The sequence below is a fragment of the Parasteatoda tepidariorum genome, chromosome 1 (genome assembly GCF_043381705.1).
Source record: "Parasteatoda tepidariorum isolate YZ-2023 chromosome 1, CAS_Ptep_4.0, whole genome shotgun sequence".
Lineage (NCBI taxonomy): Eukaryota > Metazoa > Arthropoda > Arachnida > Araneae > Theridiidae > Parasteatoda > Parasteatoda tepidariorum.
In genome coordinates, this window is record NC_092204.1 from 28,483,821 (window position 1) to 28,507,812 (window position 23,992).

Sequence of the window (23,992 nt, forward strand, 5' to 3'; positions counted from 1 at the left end):
GATAAAGAAAAATTGAAAGAAGACCACTATTCGCTATTACTAAAGCTTATAAAATGACATCCAACGAAGCGCTACAGATCTTTCTTGCAGGTACTCTATCAATGAACTTACTTTTAAACACTTTTACAAGCAAAATTATCCAACAGCTTTTTCCGTGAAGATGACGACAATGAATTTATTCCGTCCTCCAAATGAGACACTCTCCACCCCGCTGCACTAAACCATTATAAAGTTTTAATATAACCAACCAAATGCTAAAAGAGTAGAAATCCTTATCGATGGACTAAAATACAACAATGAAGAAAGAATAGGCTCTGCATTTGCTATCTTCTAAGATGGACACAGAATTGATAAAGGTTATGCATCGGTGTTCAAGGTGGAACTATGTTTCATCCACCAGTCAATCGATTAGATAAGAGAACAAAATATGAAACAATCAGTCAATACCTTTTATGATTCCCTTTTTGGACTCCAAGTTCTTTCTGGCACTAACGAAGATGAAATACTGCTTAAAACATGTTCGCCTCCAACATGTTTCGAACGCTGTAATCTTTTGGTTTTAATGCATTTAAACTAAATCTATGTATATCACCCGAGGGGTGAGTTGGAGTGAAGCAAAAATATTGTACACAGCACAAATGTCCAAATGTCACAAGCAGCTATTGTGGTCTTAGAATCGAAATTATAAGCAAAACGATGAAAAAGTTAATTTTTTTATCCTGACCTTTCTTTTAAGTGATCAGAAAATTAGCTTAAATTTAGACAAACACAAGAACAAAGCAAAAATTCCAGTAAAACATAAAATTTTATTTCCAGACATATATATATATATATATATATATATATATATATATGTCTGGAAATAAAATTTTATGTTTTACTGGAATTTTTGCTTTGTTCTTGTGTTTGTCTAAATTTAAGCTAATTTTCTGATCACTTAAAAGAAAGGTCAGGATAAAAAAATTAACTTTTTCATCGTTTTGCTTATAATTTCGATTCTAAGACCACAATAGCTGCTTGTGACATTTGGACATTTGTGCTGTGTACAATATTTTTGCTTCACTCCAACTCACCCCTCGGGTGATATACATAGATTTAGTTTAAATGCATTAAAACCAAAAGATTACAGCGTTCGAAACATGTTGGAGGCGAACATGTTTTAAGCAGTATTTCATCTTCGTTAGTGCCAGAAAGAACTTGGAGTCCAAAAAGGGAATCATAAAAGGTATTGACTGATTGTTTCATATTTTGTTCTCTTATCTAATCGATTGACTGGTGGATGAAACATAGTTCCACCTTGAACACCGATGCATAACCTTTATCAATTCTGTGTCCATCTTAGAAGATAGCAAATGCAGAGCCTATTCTTTCTTCATTGTTGTATTTTAGTCCATCGATAAGGATTTCTACTCTTTTAGCATTTGGTTGGTTATATTAAAACTTTATAATGGTTTAGTGCAGCGGGGTGGAGAGTGTCTCATTTGGAGGACGGAATAAATTCATTGTCGTCATCTTCACGGAAAAAGCTGTTGGATAATTTTGCTTGTAAAAGTGTTTAAAAGTAAGTTCATTGATAGAGTACCTGCAAGAAAGATCTGTAGCGCTTCGTTGGATGTCATTTTATAAGCTTTAGTAATAGCGAATAGTGGTCTTCTTTCAATTTTTCTTTATCTGTTTTGTGTTCTTACTTGATTATTAAACCGAATTCTCCTTCCAGATGATATGAGTGTTAATGTGCTGTTCTTATAAATATCGTGTCTTCACGTTGGGGATCCCCACAGTCTTTTATTTCTGTTTCTTAAAAGATTAGCAACCCACAATGCGACAACCATTATGCTAAATAATTTTATAGACACATAGTATATTATAAATAAAAGCAAAATAGTGGGAACATAATCAATCCTATAGATAAACTTAACAAATTTGTTATATTAAGCGAAATTATCTCATTTATTGCAACTCCAAGTTTTAAAAAATCAGGTAATAAAAAAACCACTCTATCATATATTTTTCGGAATAAGAACACAAATGCTCTTTTTTAATTCCATAGGTCAGATAAGTAATTAAAAATGTATTTATTAGAAAATAATTGGATATAATGCAGATCAAATATGATTTCTTTAAAAAAAATCAAAACACTTTGTTTAAATTGTTTTTTTTAATGATAATCTTTACCATGCTTGTAATACATATTNAGGAGACACATGAGTTCTGTAACGTATCATAAGCTATATCAAGAACTATTCAGTTTTTCTTTTAAATAAAAACTTTTATTAACAAACACAAACATTAAGAAATATGCAATACCCGTAACGGGATAGTGAAAACATCATAAACAACTAGAAAACCCGTAACGGGATATAAGGAAACTCAAATTCCACAATAAAACTAATCTAAAAAGAATCAACAACTCTGTCGTTCTAAATATTGACTTCTAATTTAATCGTCTGCTTTTATTTTAAGTTTATCTCTTTATGCGTTTACTTTATTTTAATTATGATTTTGCAAACCCATTATTTCTTTAATATTTTTAGACTTTACAATCGTCTGCTTTTATAAATTCTTTAATATTTTTAAACTTTACAACGTCTAAAGATTTAGCTCAACGATCATTTGGAAATTCATTTCTTTAAAATAAAGACAACAAAGTCGCTTAATACAATGCAATAAACAGTTAATATTTACAAATAAATTTTATATCTAGTACATGATTTTCCAAAATTTATAAACTTTATATCGATTGAAATTTAACCAGTGGAGTAGTTTACCAGTGGACCAGTGTAGTAGTTGAGTTTCGGTTCCGCCAAGCTTATATGTTTCCTTTTCCAATAATTTTGCTTTTCATTACATTACTTATCGTTTCTTATTTTAATTACCGTTGATTTTAAATTATTTAACTTTATCGAAACTGGTTTCTAAAGCGTAACTGTGTTAGCACAATAAATACGGAGTTTCAAATAGTGTTAGAAATGTTAAGTTGGTAACGTTGCCCATCACTTTAACGTGAATTATTCAGCCTATATGACAAAGCGAATGAAAAATAATTAAATATTAATGAAATTGTGATATTTTTTTTCTATTTAATAGAGCTCTTAGTGAACAAACGCTACTGATTTATTATCATTTAAAATATTGAAAATCAGAATCGAAACTATCTTAATTTAAAACAATGTTTAACAACTGATAAAAATTCATTTTTCAAATTTTGTAACTTCTCCATTCATCTGCTGCCTAGATTTCAAGATGATGGAGAGAAAAAAACTGTAACGGTGAACGAGATACACATCCACTAACTCTTCATTTTTATAGATATCAATTTTACGAATCTTCGGTGCCTAACAAAATTTTAATTTTGTTACACTGTTCATCAAATCTCATGCAATTAAATGAATAATATTTTTATAAACATAAGTAATAAGCTACTGCAACGGATCTTTGACAATTGATATAATTTTAATTTTGTTATCAAATGTAGAAGTCAGAGCAATAAATATTCTCCTTCAGACAAAAACTATATTCCTTAACTTACGTAACGCAGGAGTAACCAAATTATAAATGAACTGTCAAATATGCTCATTTCTAACTTCTGAAGAATTTTTTTCAAATTATCCTTCAAAATAAAAGAAAAAGTGCTCCTGTCAGTCATAAGTACAATTATTGTTCAACAAATTAACTTAAATCTAATTTAAGCATTTTGCACCTTCAACAAATTAGCCCTCTTTTCAAAATCATCTTACATGCCTCCAAAACGCAAATTTAACTTTTCTTAAAAGTTGTCTAAGAAGAAAAATGAAAAAGTTTTAATTTCCGAGTTGCTCTCTCTACTCTGTGTATGTGTGTTTCTCACTCAGAAAAATAGGGTTGAGTTGAAAATTGTTTTCTCGTTATCGTTCGCAAGATTCACACGAAGCATTATTTTCTGTTGGAGTGTAAATGAAAGTAGAAACATATGTTTCCTTTCTCAAATCTCACCTGGATTTGTAAAAAAGAAAAGATTATTTTTGAAGGACTTATAGCTCATTTGCGTGTACATGCATATCTCTTCAGAAAAGAAGAGTGTTTCGCCCCCCAACTTTTATTATTTTTTTTTTTAATAATGTTTCTAGCCAATTTTCTTAGTTGGCGTAGCTCAGAAACTTCTTCACCATTGTAATGAAGCACCTTGATTTTGTTTTTAATATTGTTATTCATCCTGAAAGTTAGTCTGAGTCGTTTCCATTTATATCGAATCAAGATAATTTATTCGGTTTTCGTTGGTTATTACTTTTAAGATAGATGATGTTTATTTATTTATTATTTTTTCTCGAGTTGGTTATACATTATTTTTTTTCTCACTTATGCTTTGGAATTCAAAGATGATACAATGCAATTCTCTGTTGCCTAGATTCATACCGTAATTTTATTGCTAAGATATTTCAAAGGGAACAGAATATTCTTATAACATATTGTTATTTTTTTAATACAGAGGTCTAAGATATTCACATAAATTAACTTAGTTTTTATTTCTGAAATGAAACAATCTCTCTCGAAAAATATGTCTACTTGGTTGTTTATGCAATACTTTTAACGATCACAAATTAGATCTGATGAAAATAAAATTATTTGTTTAAAAGAATAAAAAAAGCATGAAGAGAGTATTAAAAGTAGATCTGTCAGAAAATAAAGTTATTTGTTTAAAAAGTAAAAAGAAAAAGGAAACGAAGAGAATATTAAAAGTAAATCTGTTCCGAGCGCTGATAAATAGTTTCCCATTCTCAAGACTCGCTAAATTTGTTCTCTGTTACTCTCGACTATTGTAGTTTTTCCTGTTTTGAATTTCACCTTTAAATTTCCATCTTTTAATTTGAATCTTCAAGTATTTTGAAGTAATTTTTGTTTTTCTCGTTCTGCTGAGTCTTGATAGTAGGGGCTTATTTTTTAACGATAGAAACATGTCAATTTTTATTACCATTTTCGTGTTCTTTTTTAAGAGGTCATCAAGTTTTTATGTTATAAAGTTTTTATGTTCATATAAAACTGATGAAAAAGGAAAAAAAAATGTCCAATTATTTCTGAGAAATAAATATGTAAACCCTGTTAAAAAAAGAACCTTGAACTCATTATTTTTGCTCTTATGAACAGGAATTTTAAAAATAAATATTTCAATAAAATAATAACCTTCCAATTGTGAAAAATAATAAAAAGAGGCCTTATGTCAAAAAAATTACTCTTCTCACCCTAAATAATATCAAAATATATTTTGGGTTATCGAAAAATAATTAGAAAAGCGAAGTTTCGCAAACTATATAAAATATCCTTTTCCTTCTCTTATTTATCTTGAAAGCGTTTTGTTTGTTTAAATAAAGTTTTATAAATAATAATTTACAATTAAAGAATAATATTTTCAGTTATTCCATACGATGCATGTCAGGAAAATAATTACCGTTATATAAGAGCTGATGAAGCATTAATTATTCTTCTTTTAAAAATATTATTTTACGAAATAACATTTCAATAACTATTTTTTTTCCATAGTTAGCATTGGCCGTTGCGAAAAACCAACTTGTCTCTCAGAAGGAAGATGACATTCTTTTTTCGCGTCGTTGTCACAGCTTCAAAATTGTACTTCAAGAAGAAGTGCTAGTCTGAAGGTGCTAGGTTGGAATTGGCGTCCGAACTCCCAACAGTTCGGTCGCCAACTGTTGGGAGTTCCTTTTTGATGTGTAATAATACTTTGAGTGACACTATTAGAACAGGTACGTGCGTTACAAAGAAGTAACACAATGTCTCGACTCAACCGTGGTGTCTAATGGGATAAAGCATTCGCCTTCCAATCAGGTGGACCGGATTCAAATTCCAGCGATGGCTTCTCGATACTCGCACCGACCACAGTCTCGACGTAAAATATCCTCAGTTGTTGACGGATCATGGGTTCGAGTCTCCTTGTCGTCAGATTAACCGAGGGAGGTCTACTTGGTTTTCCTCCCCATATAAAGCAAATGCGTGTTAGTTCCATCAAAAAGTCCTCCACGAAGGCGAATTTCTCTCAAAACGTGATCCAGGAGTTCCTTTGCTTAGGCTAACTTTGTTAAAATTACAAGGCTTCAAAATTACTTCAAAAAAAAAAGTATAAGGAAATTTGAAAAAGGCTTCAAAGTTGAACATTAGGAGTCGTAAACCCAAAATTGGGTCGGCGGTTCAACGATGGCTATAACACGTCGGAACTAAATGTTGATGGAATGTAACTACAGGATGTAACTGATGTACCATTTATTTTTAACAACACCCTGCAGTTTTAGTAATGTTTTGCAGTTTCATACCGCATTTAAGAACCATATTGCAGAAAGCGCATCACAGTCGGTGAAATAGACAATTAATTTAAACATTATAAACCAAGACAACTCAATGCGCTTATAAAAATGCCTTTGGACAAGCATTTTACCATGCAGATACATGTGCACGCATCACGTGAGGAACTGCGACACGATCTCTGCGGAAGCGGTAGAACGAAACGGTACTTATTTGACATGCCTCATATGTGAAAGAAACTAATCTAACAATAATAAAAAAGAAAAAAAAGATTGTCTAAAAGGAAACTTTGGTTCTTTTTATTACGTATCTCTGACCAAAAAAAATTTGAACAAATGCTTTGAAACAATTCATAACAGATGTAAGAATGTAATTAGAAAATTAGATAAAGATCACATTTGCCCCCATCTTTTTTGTTCTTAGTCATTCTACAGCTTTAGGAAGGGGACAATTTTATTATTTTTCATACACATAAGAGTTCCATAAAATCATAGTTTTGTCATTTCCAAAAAAACTACATTACCTAAAAAAATATTAACAAAATATTTAAGTAACCAAAAACTTTAAATACCTTATTTTAATATGTCATAAAAAGTAGAAGAAGACATTGTTGTACGAGGAAGATAAAAACAAATTAGTTTAAATGCTTACTACTTCAAAACGACATAATATGTTTACTAAATCTTTTCAGACAAATAATGTATGTGAAAATTCTCGGAAAAATCGATAGATGCATCCACATAATTTGTACGACTTATGTTAGACGACATCGATTCGATATACGCAGAGACGAAAAAATAAATAAGAAAGAAGTGTATGTAAGCGAAAATAACTTGCAACAAAGACTTGATGAAGATAAGTTATTTGAAATGCATTAAAGATTACTCTGCAAATGAGGTAAATAATCGAATGACTTCCGAAGAAGAAAAAAAACTGCTCAACGCTGAACAAACAAATTTACGGAATGAGTTATTAACCATTTGTTACTAAATTAGTTTAACTTAAGACTAACGACGCGAAGTAAAACGATACTAAAGGGGATGCCTACAGCTGTTTTAATAGACAACTCATTTACTTAACCGTTGCAGCTTTTTTTTTTCAACAAAAAAAAAAAACATGTTAAGGGTGACTTTCAAAGATATTGCTACTATATTTTGTTCTAATATAGTTACAATATTATTTTTCTTATTTTTGGCATAGTTATAGCTTCATATTAGGCTATTTAAATATTTAGTTTAGTTAGATACGTTAGAAAATGAAATTTAGGTATGAGAAATATTTTTGCAAACACATTATATATATATATATAAATATATATGCACAGTAAAGAATTGGAAAATAAAGTAAAACAAAAATAATTTAATGGGAAAACGTTAAGATTCTCTTCAGGATACATTTCCTTATGTAGTGACATTTCGAAATAAAAAATAATTATCCTAAGAAATGTATCAATATCACTAAAATATAAAAATGCAATTGAAAACGAGTTTGATATGAAAAAAAACAGAAACAAACTTACCGATATTGAGTAGAAAAAAATAATGCATTAAAAAAAATTTACATCCATATATTACCCTAACAATTAATAATTCACTAAGGAGGAAAAATGAAATGTGCTTATAACTTATATGGAATTAAATAATTCCTAAAAAATATTTGGTAGAAATATGAAGTTAATTATATTTCAATGCTGCCATCCATAAAATAAACACTTCAATAATATTAGTTGGAAAATAAAAGTTAATTAAAACTTTATAAAATATATTTAAATAGTAAAATCATAAGAAAGTAATACTTGCAGAGGTTTAAGTTACAAACGTAAATTAAGAATAAATTGGTTTTCCATCTCTCAAAGGGTGACTGATTATAAGTCAAAGCCTACATACATGCATAGAAAGCCGTTTATAGACTTTATCCTTCATTCATACATAGCAGTAAAGTCTACATTGTATTACCTGCATTCGTCAGGTTTGCTGTTCATAAACCAGAGTCCATTCGAGAACCATTCGATGAAACATAATGAAATTTTGATCAGTACTAGAAATATGTTTAAAGAATACTCTGTTATCAAAATTGTTTTCATACTGTCATTAGTTAAGTTATTTTAGTCGGAGATGTATTTTTTTTTCTCTGTGAAAATCAGTTTTGTTTAAACAATTAGCAAATGATTTAGGATGTTTTCTTATGTTAGAAAATAAATAACGCCTGCTTAGTTTAAATTTTTATTTAATTTTAGAATGATTTAAGTACTTTAAATATATGTTTTGTCGGATTGTTTAATATAAAGGAAAAATATTTCTCGGTAAAATTATAATTGTTTTATAGAACAATTTCGTAGTTTGTAAATTATTGGGTTTTAAACTTTTGATGTTTTTTTTTTAATAATTACAAAAGGTTTTCCCTAAATATTCATTTCTGACCACCTTTTGAACAAGAACATCGCAATTTAGATTACTCTATGGTGATATTACAAGCATTAAAACGTATCAATTTGAGATTTGTTTTGTTTATTTACTTTCCCAGGTAAATATTATTCCAGAGTGATGTAGACATTAAACAATAAGAACTGTTGCTTTAATAAAGAATTAAAATCTATAAATAATAAAAATATCTTATTTCAGAAATATGGAATAATATGGAGTTCAAAAGCTAAAAAAAAATTCTTTTTTTTTAGCTTTTAGTTCTTCTTTCTTTTCCTCAAAACTTCAAGGCAATAAAATTATGCTGTGTGTGGTTTTGAATAAGTAAATTAAAGCTATAGGTTTCTCAGCTTTTAGATTTTTAAACACTAATTTTATTTCATCTTAAACTGGTGAAAATCAATATGGGTAACAGTAAGAAATTCCTTTAACTTCAATTGCATAGAAAACGATACTAATCAAAAATCTAAAGACAACCCACTGTATACTATTTAATAACTTATCAAAAACTGTCGATTGCTGAATTGTAAAGCACAATTTTGTCTGAAAGAATAAATAGAGAACCAAAATACCACTCGCTTTATGTCTGAAATTATGATTAAGATGTGATGTATTATACATCACATCTTAATCATAATTTCAGAATGTGATGTACAATTGCCAAACAGAGTAAATGTCCATTATTTATGAAAACTAAATGAATAGAATTGAAAGCATATTTAGAATCTCCCTTCCCCATCACCAGCTCTCTGACAGTTGAATAATTCAGTTTCGTCATTCATTACCATTCTAATAGCTCGTAACAAGAATCAGAATATAATCAATTTGATTTACAAAAAACTGATTGATTATAAAAGATACCTAACCTTATAGAGTGACTTCTTTATCCTCCCTTACCTTATTATTTTACGCCACCTATCAAAATTGAGTAGTAACATAACGTGACCTTTACATAATGTCAGAATGATTCTTATCGGGTAATAATGGTAGTTCAAAAATAAGTCAAAACTAAGGCAATGATTTGCGAGATTTGACTAATAATGATGAAAAAGTTTAGAGGAACTAAAATGGCTGAGAGATTTTTTTTATACTATATTTTTAGAAACTTTAACCACTGAATTTTTCTAGAGAGTTATGGATATCAGTGCATTTGACAAACGTGCTCTCGAATACATCTCCTTGAAAAATTGATTCTTGAGAGAGTTAAATAAGAGAACGAACGAAATTATTTGAGACATATGTGTTTATTTAAAACTACTACTTTATATTTCAAATGGTTGCCTCAAATGTGGCCAAGAATTTACAACTTATAGTGCAAGAATTATTTTTATTTTTTAACAAATACTCGAAGGTAATGTATATAAATCTGAAAGCCCATATGCGATTGCATTCTCCATGCACACATATATACGTTTTTCAATGACATATGCAAGTAGTTAATTAAAAAAAGGCTATTTAATTTAATGTAACATGCAGTAATACTAACATTAAACAACGTTTTACACTGTAAAATAATGTGAAAAAGAAAGAAATCATTGGAATGTTTGAAAATAAAATTTAAAAATGCAGAAAAACATTAAAGTTGCTTATAAAATTTCCTTTGCTTCAAGTGCGTGGTTCAGTTTCTTAAAACTATAATTTTTACATACTATTATTGAAAATGAGAAATTTTTGTATCCTGCAATTTTACCTGTTTTTTTTAATATATAAATATATGTACTAATTAGAGTTTATTGTTATTCATTCTGCTTACATTGTGAAAGATTCCGGATCAAAATCAGGAAAAAAAATCTGCCACTAAGGGTGTCTGTATTACTTTTACTAAAAAACAGGAATTACAAAGATTCAGAGATTTTACAGTAAATTCTCATTTAGAGATTTTACAGCAAATTTTCATTTATAAACTGCAATATATCAGATTTTTTGTTTCTTAAAATTTAATGGTAGGACGGATTTTATGGATACAGGACTCAGGTTGCCAGTTCTTTTCATCATAATTTGATCCACTTTTTTCCATGTTTCAGAACTTAATTATTTCTTTTCGGTGCCGGTTGGAATTTACTGTTCTTAAGCATGAAAATGCATTTATCATTTGGTTACATTCCTGCCTATAACCTATAGTTTGCTTCATTCAATTGACTGCATACTATCTGTTATAGAGTGACACTTTTATTTATTTCCATCATTAATTTCCTATCTATGGCTAAATATTTCTGGATCTCTCGCATTTAATAATTCCTCTGTCAAAACTTTTATTTACATTTATGTATAATATATCTCCTTAAGAATTTTAATAATTGTAACAACACTTAACACCTTTTAATGAATTAGAGTTTCTTTTCTACAAAATAAATGAACGAAATGACTGAAATTAAGGTGAATAGTAGTACAAAAACTTTTTTCCACAGTTTCATATAAAATTAAATAAAATTATACCAGATATTAATTCTATAAAATTATTCAGACAATTTTTTTTTGAATAGTGACAATAGAACAATTAATCGTCTTTCTGAAATTTAAGTTAAATTTTTGATTCTCGTTTTCCAGATATTATAATTGCCCTTAGCAGTTTTGGCTGTTATACTGTTATTCGACAGCACAATACTATTATAAAAAGGTGGGAAATTAAGAGGGCTTGATACTTTTTAGATTTGGTTTTTGAGAGAACTTTTCTCTCAACTTTAAAGCAATAATAACAGTTTGGAGGCTTTGTTGTTGTTGCGTATGCTTGTTAAGGCAGACGGATGAGATTGTTCTTGTTTTAAAGTGGCGCCATCTATGGCCAAGAATTCGACTTCTGTACACCCATACATCACGCCTGTTTAGAGGGTAGACCCATTCATACATCCATTTATTCATTCACAGATCGTAATTTTGACCTGAATCAGAGAACGACCAATCTCCAACTCAGCACCCCCAGAGGTTTTGATTTGTTATGGGAACATGGAGGACTTAGCGACTCAACAGATTTAACGTGCATCAGTCAACCTTTTACTACACGGGAAATCTTCGACCGGCGGGTTCGAACCCACGAACTCTCGGACTTGGGCCCAGCGCCCTACCGACCATGGCCCGTATTGTGGTTTTGAGTCAGTCATTTAAAACTACACACTTTTAAGTTTATTACTTTTTAAATTTTTTTTTTTTACAGTTTAAACTTAAGAAACCGATTTGGATGATGCTAAAATATTCTTATAACGTAAATTGCACAAAAACAATATTTTAGATGTTTATCAAAAATCTAATATTAGACAACTGTATAATAATAAACTACCTTTGAAAAACTGCTGATTGCAGAATTGCAGTGTTAAGAGTTCGCCCGAGAAAAAATAAAAGAGGATCTAAAGTACGGAACTCTTTATACCTTAAATTCTGATGAAATGATGATCTTGTATTTTGCATGTATTGAAAGATACTGCAGAAAAGAGTAAAAATTCACCATCGGTTCATTTATGATTAAATTAAATAAAGAGGATTAAAATAAGCGCACCCTGTCCCCCTTTGATAATTGAGTTCGATCGAGAGAACTTGTAAGTGTTTCAGAGACAGATTCCCAGTAATGGCTGAGTAATGAGATACACGCAAGCGTTTTTTAATGTTTCTTTCATATTAATTTAGCAATTCGATTCTTAAAAATTTATTTTCAGGTGAACATCGTGACAGTTTTCGTGAATGTATAGACAAAACGTTTTATACAAAGCACACATTATTCAAATCTGTCTAAAGTGACACCCCAGCTTCTTTTTGTTACACGAATCGTTGAGTCATGCAAACATGGAATCAAATTTTATAAAATGTCGGACTGAGTTTTGGTTTTAATTATCAGATCCACGTCATCTGTTGCCACTAAACTATTCGAAACGAAGAAATTAACCGTGTTTCAAGTCAGATGAAAAGAAAACTATGAAATTATAAACTGAAGTCGAACTGTTCCTGGAAGTAGAAGATATTCAAATCGAAGTATGAGAAACGCCAATCCTATAAGTCATAAGGGGGGGGGGCAAAGAAAGGCGGCGTCTCTCTGCAGATCCATCAACGAGCAAATGATGTCCTTCTCCCTTCCTCTTCTTGCAGTCATATTCAACCGAACTTTTGTGAGAGGGAGATTCTGTTCTTTCGTGAGCTGTTTTCAGCCTCAAACTTCTAATTTGACACGTTCACTCGTCTTTTAAGCAACTGTAGGAAATTAATTACATTTTTCTCACCAAGTAATTCCAGAGTTTTACTCTTTTTGGGAGAAAATAACCGCACCTAGCTTTAAATTAATGAGGGACTCTATGCTGACAGCCCCGAAGATGTTGCCTTGTAACGTTTTCTTTTCCTTCTCTCCTCATGCATAATTATATTTCCAACCACTTTTAAATCATTTAGTATTGCCTTTCTGTCCACCGCTGACTTTTGTTTTGCCTTTCTTCTTTCGTCGTGCTTATGGATGTTGGGACAATGGAGGGTAACCATGCTTACACATGTTGTTTTCCATCATATTGCGTGATATGCAAGAAAAAATTAACGTTATAACGAACGGCATTTCGCTATCAAATCGCTACGGTAATTCCATTTCGAGTAAGTCCATTTAGAGTCAAGTGCTGTGAAAGCGAAATGAAACTTTTTACTGGGAGGTAGTTTTGTTATACAATTCTTTGAAAAATCAGTAAATGTATATATTTTGAATTTATGTATGCATTTTGAAAACTAATGATAATTTACGTTATTGTTAGTTTTCAACTTACGTTAAAAAAAAACGTTTTAATGACAATGTGCTTGTGAGTGTGTTACGTACGAAAATCGCACTTTATATAAAATTACTTTTTTTTGTTATAAGAAATGAGATGTAGAAATAAATTTTGAAATGTATAATTGCACTAAATACGGATATTTTGCTTAACTATCATTAAAAAAGGATTAGCTAATAAATATATCAAACGCTGACTCTCACATATATAAACGTCTAATGGCAACAGAAAATTATTTAATAAATATTCAGGAGTGTCAAACTATTACAATTGATACATTCAAATTTTCATATTTTTAATTCAGTTACTTAGTTAAATAAATTCTAAAACTAAACTAAACTCATGCAACAGCTCATGGAGTGGCAAGTCATATAGTACCGATCCCAGTTTTTTTGAGCTTGAGCTCTGGGGTGCAACAGTTAATATTCCAGTTGAGTAATCAGTCGAATGCTGAAAACCCCTTTGTTCTAAATACTTTTATGTACTAAGATGAATTTCTAATAATTAGTATATCGTTTAAAGCATGTCAATAGCATATCATTAAGGAATTATAATTGATTACAGCATAGTAATAAGATAGATTACAGCATAGTATATTCGATAAAATATTTCTTAATAACAATTTTCAATAATCTTCCGTGTTTTTCTTTTCAGCTGTTCAGGTAAGCATAGAATCGAAAATACCAAAATGTTAATAACTTAAATTTTTGTCGTATCTGTCTAAATGATTTTTCTAAGATCTAATTTGCCTTTCTATCTTTAAGAAGACCAAATTTTTATGTAACTGGAGTTGAGTTTTTTGACACGGATTCTGGCAAAATTTTCTCTGGCTCCACAAATGAGGATTATATATATGTAATTCTTGTGGGTCAAATTGCAAATGCGTTATATTTCTATGAGTCACATTTGTAGATAAACATACACAGACGAACGAATATGCAGTTTTTGGGGTTAATTTTAAAGTTTAATACTGGTATATTAATTTTATAGTTATTATCCATAAAGAAATCTTCCAACTGGTAAAATTTTCTACTATGCTTGAATAATTATAAAAAGGGTTAGAAAGATGGAATATTTTCCCTTTTATTATAATAAATGCAATTTCTTGCAAATTTCAGTCATTCATACTTTGGTTCAAAAACATTTTACGATCTTCAACTCACATTTTCACAGACTCTTAACATTTCAAAACATTAAGTATTTTTAATTTAGTTTTTGACTTGTTTTTTTAAACTTTATTTAAACCTCTGAACACTATAAAAATGAAAAAACAAATTTGATTTTTTTTCATATATCGCTTATAGGCTGCAATAGTGGCAAAACTCAAAAAACACGCGTTTTGGTCTAAGAACAGGTCTAAATATAAAAATACACATTCTTTCAGCAGCAATACTAGCACAACTCATGTTTCAACTTGAAGGTAATCTTCGTTTCAGCAAACTGAAGCATTTCTTATTGCATTTTCCTTAGCAATGAAAACTTTAAACCTACTTATCTCAAAACTTGATTTTTTGAGCTGTGCCGCTATTGCAGCCCATGAGTGATGTATGTTAGATATATATTGCAGTTATATTTTGCATTTATAATCCTTTTATCAAACAAATTCTAATTTTAATCCAGATCATGAGTATGGATTCTAAATAAATAAAAATATTGTTTTCAAATTTACTTCCGAAAAAGTTAAATTATAACAGCTGTATAATGCTATACACTATTGAATATATCTATTTGCGATGGAAAAAAAGTGTATCTTCTGCAGCACAAATTTTTTCCCAGAAAGTATTTTACAAAGAAATAATGTTGTTTAAAACTTGAACTAAACTTCACGTGATATTTTTGATAGACTTATACATTATGGATTAGCGGCGAGCAATTTATAATGTTGAAACAATTTCCTGCAAACATTTTAAAGGCCCGTGAGTTTTTGTCCAATTTCAAACGCTTCGAAAGTAAGTTCTGGAAGTTTTTAAAACAAAATATTAAAAAAACAATGTATTTGTATACTTTTCAGCAGTTGAAAAAGCATTTAAAATATAATTTCTGAACGAAGCTCTGTACTTTTGAAATATGTTGAGTATTACATTCAAAGTTTAATAGATATCTCAGTTTGAATTTTCCCGTTTTACTATATTTTTAACTTTGTATTAAAAAGACTTTAAAAATTTAAACCTTTTAAGATTTATGTTAAATAAAAACTATTATTTTTTTTAAAAACATAAATTCTTATTTTTACGAAGTATATTAATTGAATTTATAAATTTATTTCATTTTCAACATTTTTATATTTCTTCGTATTATTGATCTTTAAATAGACATTTTTTATCTTTGAAAATAGATAATTCAAAATATGATTGTCATTTTATATTTTTATTTATTCTTAGTGATAATCAAGTTCGTTGCGTTATATATTATTGCGTTATAAATTCTAATTAACTACTTGGAGAGGAAAGTAAAACACTTCAAAATTGAAGCAAATATTCTTCAGTTTAGAGAAATTTTATCCTCTCAAGTAAAATAAAAAAATATTAAAAAAATTATTTATTTTGTTAGGTTATTTCAAGGAATAATTGCCGGACATCTATTTAACTATTTATATGTTACATATTTATTTTTCATAATTTCGTATTTTTATATATATAAAGAGTCAGTTACGAAGTAATATAGATTTATTTCTCATCCTTTCTAAAATGACTGTAAAAAAATTAAAACATAAATAGTGCTGTGGTGCCACATACTGTCATACCAATTATTGGTGAAGGAGCTTGCATTATTCAAACAATAGCATACATACAATATTACAGTGAATAGCCGAAATCAAGTGAATGTCGACTTTCACCGGTGAATGTCAGCAATCACATAGTCGCTTTGGTGAATCTTGAATGTATATTTGTTCCATCCATAATATTTGTTACAGCCAATTTGACATTATATTATTCGTAATATTATTATATTTATTCGATATTTTAATATCTGCTGAGAATAAATTCGGAAAAACACCGGTGTTGGGAGTACTGGTTAAATGCATATCGGGCAGTGGTTTTGAAGGTCAATTGACCTTCAAAAACAATAATCTAGGCCAATTCGGACAAATGTATAACGGGCAGTGGTACTGAGACTTAAAAAATACATTGATGTAGGACATACCGGGCAATGTATAGCGGGAAGTGGTGCTTAACTAGACCTAGCATATACAGTGGTGGTCAAAAGTGTGGACATTTTTAGAAAGTTTCATGTTTTTCAACTTCGTGTTCTTGTAGAATATATTAATCTTCACTTAAATACAAACGTTTATATATCAAATTGAATCTGATTTAATGTAGAATTTAGTAATAAATACAGTATTACAATATCTGTATTACAAAAAAATTTTGCAATTAATAGTAAGATCTATCTTAGATTTGCATTTTTTTAAAGTGATACTTGCGCAATCAATACTTAGTAGGATAGCACTTATTTTTTGAGACAGATTCACAGCGTCTTTTTATCGAGTGAACGAGTGTTTGGAGTTCATCTTTTGTAATCACATGGTGCCAAGAATCAATTATAGCTTCAATAAGTTGTCTTTTATTGGATGTACGTTTTTTTGTGCAAGAATTTTCAAACGTCGCCACAAATTTTCAATTGGATTGAGATCAGGACTGTTTCCTTGCCATGGTAATATATCTATGCGTTTATTTTGAAACCATGCGTTGCATACTTTTGCTGGCTGAATCCTGCTGAAAAATAAATGGTGCGTTGTTGGGGAAGAGATCTCTGATGGCATTCAAGATGCCATCAATCACTTGAATTCGGCCCACACCATCTGCAAACATACATGCCCAAATCAGGACATTTGTTGGGTTTTTTGTAATTGCTTCAATGCAATCAGGATGAAGTGCTTCACCTACTCTACGTCTCACGTATTTTCTACCATCACTACCAAAGAGCGATATTTTACTCTTATCGCTCCAGGTTACTTGCTTCCATTGATTTTCTGACCATTTAATGCGTTCTTTTGCCCACTTAACTCGTTTTTCGCGTTGCTTTTGATTTAAATATGGTCTTTTCCTTGGAATTCTAGCTTGTAGTACAAATCCTGATAACCTTCTTCTTATTGTTCTTGAACTTACTGAAATACCCGCTGCATTCATTTCACATCTAATGGCATATAATGAAATTTTTCTCTCTTGAAGGCATAGCCGTTTAATTTTTCTATCGGTAGTAGCACTTGTGCATTTTATTTGGCCTGATTTGGCTTTATTTTCCACTGATTTCGTTTTTTCATAACGTAAACAGAATTTTCGTACACCAGAACAAGTCACTGAACCACCAACTTGTCTTGCAATTTCAGCATAAGAGAGGCCATTTTCTCTCAATATGACAATTCGGCTTCTTTTTGTTGATGTCCAATTAGTTCTTCTTGCTGATGACATTGTTTAAAATTAGTTTAATTAAAAAAAGGACTTTAAATATTCAAAAACAGCAATACTCTATTTAATTGTACTAGTATGAATCAATCCTCAAAATATTTCCTCAACAATAACTCTTTTATGATCCAAATAACCTAAACTATAGTTACAAACATTTGATTGGTCCTAAGAACAGTGTTAGTGATAGGCTAATACGCTTTTATTACAAAAGACGTCCTTATTCAAAACGGTTTGTGTTTGTTTGTTCTACTAAAATGAGCGTAACTTTTTCTGTAATACAGATATTGTAGTACTGTATTTATTATTAAATTTTACATTAAATTACCTTCAATTTGATATAAAAATGTTTGTATTCAAAGGAAAATTAATATATTCTACAAGCACACAAAGTTGAAAAACATGAAACTCTCAAAAAATGTTCACACTTTTGGCCACCACTGTATTTTTGGCATTTACTAAAGCGACTATATGATTGTCAACATTCACTGGTGGAAGCCAAAAACCACCAATTTTGGTCATTCACACTAACATATATGTTATGTATCATACGATACACAAGTTATAGATCGAGAGCTTGTGAGAGGAAGTAGGACAGCGTAATGGACCTACTTTATATCACATCAGTGATGGAAAAATTTTTATTACTACTGCTGGCTACTATGCTTAAATGTTACGAACTTATATATAAAATGGTTTGTGTGATTTAAAGGCGGCTGAAAAGATTTCAAACTACTACTAAAATTCAATACATGAAGAATTTCAACGATATCGCGGACATTTTCCAAAAACAGTTAAAATTGAAATCCAAGTACTTACTCGAGAGCACGGCAGCGGACAACAGCTAGACGGTGAAATAACTTGGAAAATATAACTAATTAAAGTGTTAGGATTAGAGCTGGTGTCGAGGGATTGAAATAAATATTCTTACTCATCATCCAGTCCGGGAGAGCCTAGTTGGCAGGGAGTTGGATTCTCGTTCATGAGAATGGGAGTTCGAATTCAGATGCCCTTAGACTCCCCGTGTAGTAAATGGTGTTTGGTGCACGCTAAATTTGTCTGGTCGCATAGTCCTTTATGTTCCCATAACAAATTATACCTCTGAGGGTACTGAATTGGAGATTGATCGTTCTCTGGTTCAGGTCAAAACTACGATGTGTGGATGAATGAATAGATGTATGAATGGGTTCGTTCTATAAACTGGTGTGAAGTATGGGTGTGGAAGAAGTCGAACTCTTCTCCGCAGATGGTGAAGAATGGAAGGCAAGAACTGGAAAACAAGAACAATCGCAACTGTTGCTTTAATGGCATACGGAAACAGCAACAGAAACAGTTGATATAATAGATTTATATAGGTGAGATTCTATGGTTATGCTATAGTGCCTCTGTCACATTTCTGTTTATTCTTGCAAAGGAAAGTAATAACATGTGCTTCTCTGAGTGTGATTAGTAAATTTTTTTTCTGCGTCTTTCTAGTAAAAGTTGTGGAATAAACATAGAAGAAAAGTGTCATGGATTTCTATTAGAGTTTCGTAATTATTTAATGTTGTGCATTTATGTGGAAACATAAAATTTCTAATTATTACGACATTTTGCTTATAAATGATCTGACGTCATTGGTCACATGTGTGGGTATCCGTGATATTTTTCTTGAAGTGCAAGTACCCAATTACCTTATGAGAATATAATTGTCTTAGCCTAATTAATTTACACCTTCTCGTGCTAGATAATAAACAATTTACTGTTTCCATCTGACGGATTCCAAACATACGCCGAAAGCGGTGTCTTTGGAGACTATAATATTTCATGAATAATATATGAGTGTTTTAGCATAGCCCATTATTGGTGTTCAGATTTAAAAGCACTTTTTAAAATGCATATGAAAGCTCGATATCGTATTAACTTGATATAAAGGATTCGTTCGCACAATTTTAGAGGTATGACATCAAAAGACTTTCAGCGCATACTTACAAGCATTTAAAACATGAATTATGATTGTTTTTATCTTAAAATATCATAAAATCTACCTTTCTAAAACCTTGCAGTTCCATGGTAACGTAAACTAAAACAATTTCAAAAGAAAGATTGTTATTTAATTTAGCGCTCATTTTTAATAGCATTAATTGGCAACAATTTTGGCAGTTTTTTTTATTTGCCGAAAGGTGATATTTTTCACAATTTTCTTGACAAATAAGTTTTATTCCGTTTTGAATTGAATTCAGAACTACAGGAATATTCAGAAAAATCGTTAATCCTCAGCGTAGTTGAAATTTAATTAACAGACAGTTAAATAAATTAAATGAGTAACCATAAGCTATGTGAATTTTAAGATAGCGATAATAAAATGAAAAAAAAAACGACAAATATACTTACAAAAAAAACAGCATATAAATAAACATATTGTAGTATCTGTTCTATAATGAAAAGCCTTCACCAGTGTCCAAAAATAGATTTTAAAAAAAGGAATTACAGAGCGGCAGAAAAAGTTTATAAAGAAGTTGAAATTAAAAAAATAGTTTATTGATCAATCAGAAGAGGGAACAAGATGATTAATTCTTAAAAAATATTAAACATCGTGTTCAAGGTAGTTTCTTTTTCCCGATTGGTTAATTCCTAACCCTTCTCTTTTTTTGTGATTTTCTCTGCTCTGTGATTTCCCTCTTTACTTTTGTGATTAGACATTGATAACGGTTCTTCAATATAAAACCGAAATATTAGTAGGTTCATTTATGCGTTATTGTTTGCATTGTTTGACTGGTTGTTTAATTTTATTCATATACCACAAGCATTCATGCAGTTATATATTTAGTATCAAACAAAAATTAAACCTTTTTATCACCAGGATTGCGATGATTGCTTCTCTAAATTTAAATAAATTTAATTCACTTCAGGTTGAAATCTAATTTCGTTTTTCATATAGTTCATAAAAAAATAGAATATTTTTTCTAATAAATTCTTTTTCATGCGTAAATTTTTTCTTTAATAATCATGCATAATCAGATTTTTCTTAAATAAAAAATAAAAATATAAATTTTGTCATGCATAAAGGAACGCATTGTGATTCAAAATATGCTTTTCTGTTCAAATTAAACAATCATTATACAGATTACAATAAAGCAGCGTCATCATATTTGCAAATTTAACCTGAACACGATATATCTTTTATATTCATCTATTAAACTTTAGTATATTTTTTTCCTTTTGTAATAACGTTTGTTCAGATGTAAAGTCTAGCTCCAAAATGCTAATGAAACTAATTTTGCTTCTTTGAAAAACATGAGAATATTTTGACAATTTTTAGAAAGAAAACAAATGTATTGTAATGGAGAATTATTCTGTACCATTAAGGAAGGCAATTAGCATTTTTTTGCTCGAAACTTGAGACCAAGAAAAAAATACATTACTTTTAGAACGGAATAAAAAAAAACTTGGCTGCATTAAAGAAAGAAAATTTCCTTCGGCGATAACTTTAAGAGTTAAAATTTTTTTAACTCAGTTTCATTTGTATCTAATGATGCAAAGCCTAAATATCAAGAAAATCTAATCTTTAAGGAAGACGGCATTAATTACGAGGAAGCTTTTTTTGTTAAACTTTTTTTTTGTCCTGTTTCTTATAAAAAAAAACTAAACTAGTATAATACATTCGTTTAAGTGCTTCACTATTAGGTTTTAAATGTAGTGTTTACTCAAATTTTTAAAGCAACACTTTTTCAATTCCTTTTACCGAGTTTCTTTTTTTTTTAATTACAAAAATTGATTATTGCTTCCATTGGAAATTAGCATACCATATTATTTAAAGAAAGTCAACAAAATGTTAAAGACGGTGATTATTTTTTACTTGTTTCTTTATTTAGTTTTGAAAATTAATCCTTTTCTTCAGTTTTTTTAGTTAGAGTTAAATAAAATGCAGATACAAATACTTAAAATAAAGAAGTGTATTTGCTCGAATGAAATATTTAGCGATAAAAATAGTGTCATTTTATGGAAGATAATTACTCATAATAATTACTCATAATAATTTGGGAAAAAGTCATCAATAATCTCAAGTCATCAATTAGTGAAAGAATGAGGACACTTACTATTTCGTACTTTGGAATGCTACTTATATTATAGTAGAATTGAATGAACAAACAATTATTATCGTAAAATTGTTAATTATATTAACGTACAATATAACTTACTATCTAATTCTTTTTCGTAAGGAGTGGGAAAAAAAAGAAAATAATCAATAACTCAACAAAATCATGCGCAAAATTAAATGGATTTTATCGACACAGATAATAAAAATAATTTTAATTATTTCCTCATTTATTATAATTTGTTGCCTTTCCTGGTGACTTTTCGTTACTTAATTAAGCAAAACATGTTTTTATAGTCCATTTTATCAGAACAGAGATTAACTGCATTCAGCACCACCCGGCATTATGCTCGTGGCCAACTCATAGTCGAAATTTGCCACTATCAAGTAATTTTCTCCGGTACATATCCCTTTCGAGGGGTCGCAAAACACTTAATTGCAACAGTATCGGAATTAAAAGCATTGGTGTAGTTGTAATAATTAACAAATATATCAATGTAATACTCTGTACCTGTATTAGTAAGTTTTTTTTTACCAATAATGTCACCCTTCACTATTTATGCTTTGTGCACTGTAAAGGAAAATCTAAAAATGTTTCTGGGTACATGTGACAGTTACGGTGCATCTACCTATGTAGCAAGATCTTTAAATTAAAAGTAAATTTTTAGGATATAGGAAAATTCAATACGATTTATGCTTAAATTTTATGTAATATTGGCGAAATGATATTACCATTAAGATATTTGGTAAAGAAAGCTTCGTATATTTTACGTAATATTAATGGAATGGATTTCACCAACTATGCTATACGAATGCTTTCGTATATTTTACAAAAGATAAATGAAAGAATATTTAGTGTTTAGATTTAGTAAGAAGGATTCTGTGTATTTTATGTATTATTGACAAAAAAAAATTCGCAATTTAAATTCTGGTTCAAAATCATTTACGGATTTTTTTTTTCTTTTTTTTTGATAACCACTTTTTTTTAATATTCCATTTTTTATATTTGACGTTTTAACTAATAGTATAATTGAATGAGTATAATTTGAAGTATATTTGACGTAAATAATATGTATAAATAACATACACAGTTCTTACAAATAACAATTCTTACCTAGTAAAAAGTGGTTGGTAAAATATTCCTAAAATAAACTAATTTGTTTACGTAAACTTTTACATAAGTTTTCCGTTTCTTGGATAATTATTTTTTGCTATAATTTGACGTTTCAACTTACGTAAATTTTCAAGTATTGTTGACGTAAATATTATGTAAAAATAAAGTACTCATTCTTACCTAGTAAAATGCGGTTTGTAAAATATTCGTGAAAGAACCGAATTGTTTACATAAAATGCTACTTAAATTTTACGTATTTTGGATAACTATTTTTTGCTGTAATTTGACGCTTTAGGCTAACGTAAATTTTGAGATTGCTTAGTAAAAATAAAAGGTAAAATATACGTATTTTTGACGTAAAATGTATGGTTCTCTGCTACCTGGGTAGTTTTTAAAAACATTTGTGATTATTTCGTAAACATTTTACAGTAGTATTCAGAAACATTTCGGTGCACTTCAGGAAAATTTTGAATCATCTCTTGCAGTTTCGGATTTTTTTTAATATTTTGAAGCTTTTTCTATATAGCGTTTCGTAATATTTCGGAAGCCTATTGGAGGGCTAGGCTACCAACAGTGTTAACAGTCATCTATCAAAAAGTGCCTCCAGATAATATCAAGTTCTAGTCCTAGTCCTGTCGGTTGGTCCGGGTGCCTGAGGCCGGATTGGCCCTATACCCCTTCATCATGAATCGAAGGATCATTGTGGTGGTTCCTTACGGTTCTTGTCGCCTAAAAATAAAAGTAGAGGAATAATTATGAGTACATTGCCCGAGTAAAATCATTAAATAATGATGCATTTTTTAATATCCACATATAAATAAATAATGGATAGAAATAAAAGTATACTTCCTGTACGAAGTTTGTCAGTTTATCGCACATCTCTCAAGTACAACGCACTTTCTCATATCACATTCTCATCATATATTATATATATATATATACATACATTTTTT

The 23,992-nt window shown here is 29.7% G+C and overlaps 1 protein-coding gene across 2 annotated transcripts in view; it reads left to right on the top strand.

Annotated features, from left to right (window-relative positions):
• The window catches only part of LOC107449821 (cell adhesion molecule Dscam1), a 356,610-nt gene that overhangs the window by 197,175 nt on the left and 135,443 nt on the right, over positions 1-23,992 (top strand). The window lies entirely within an intron of this gene.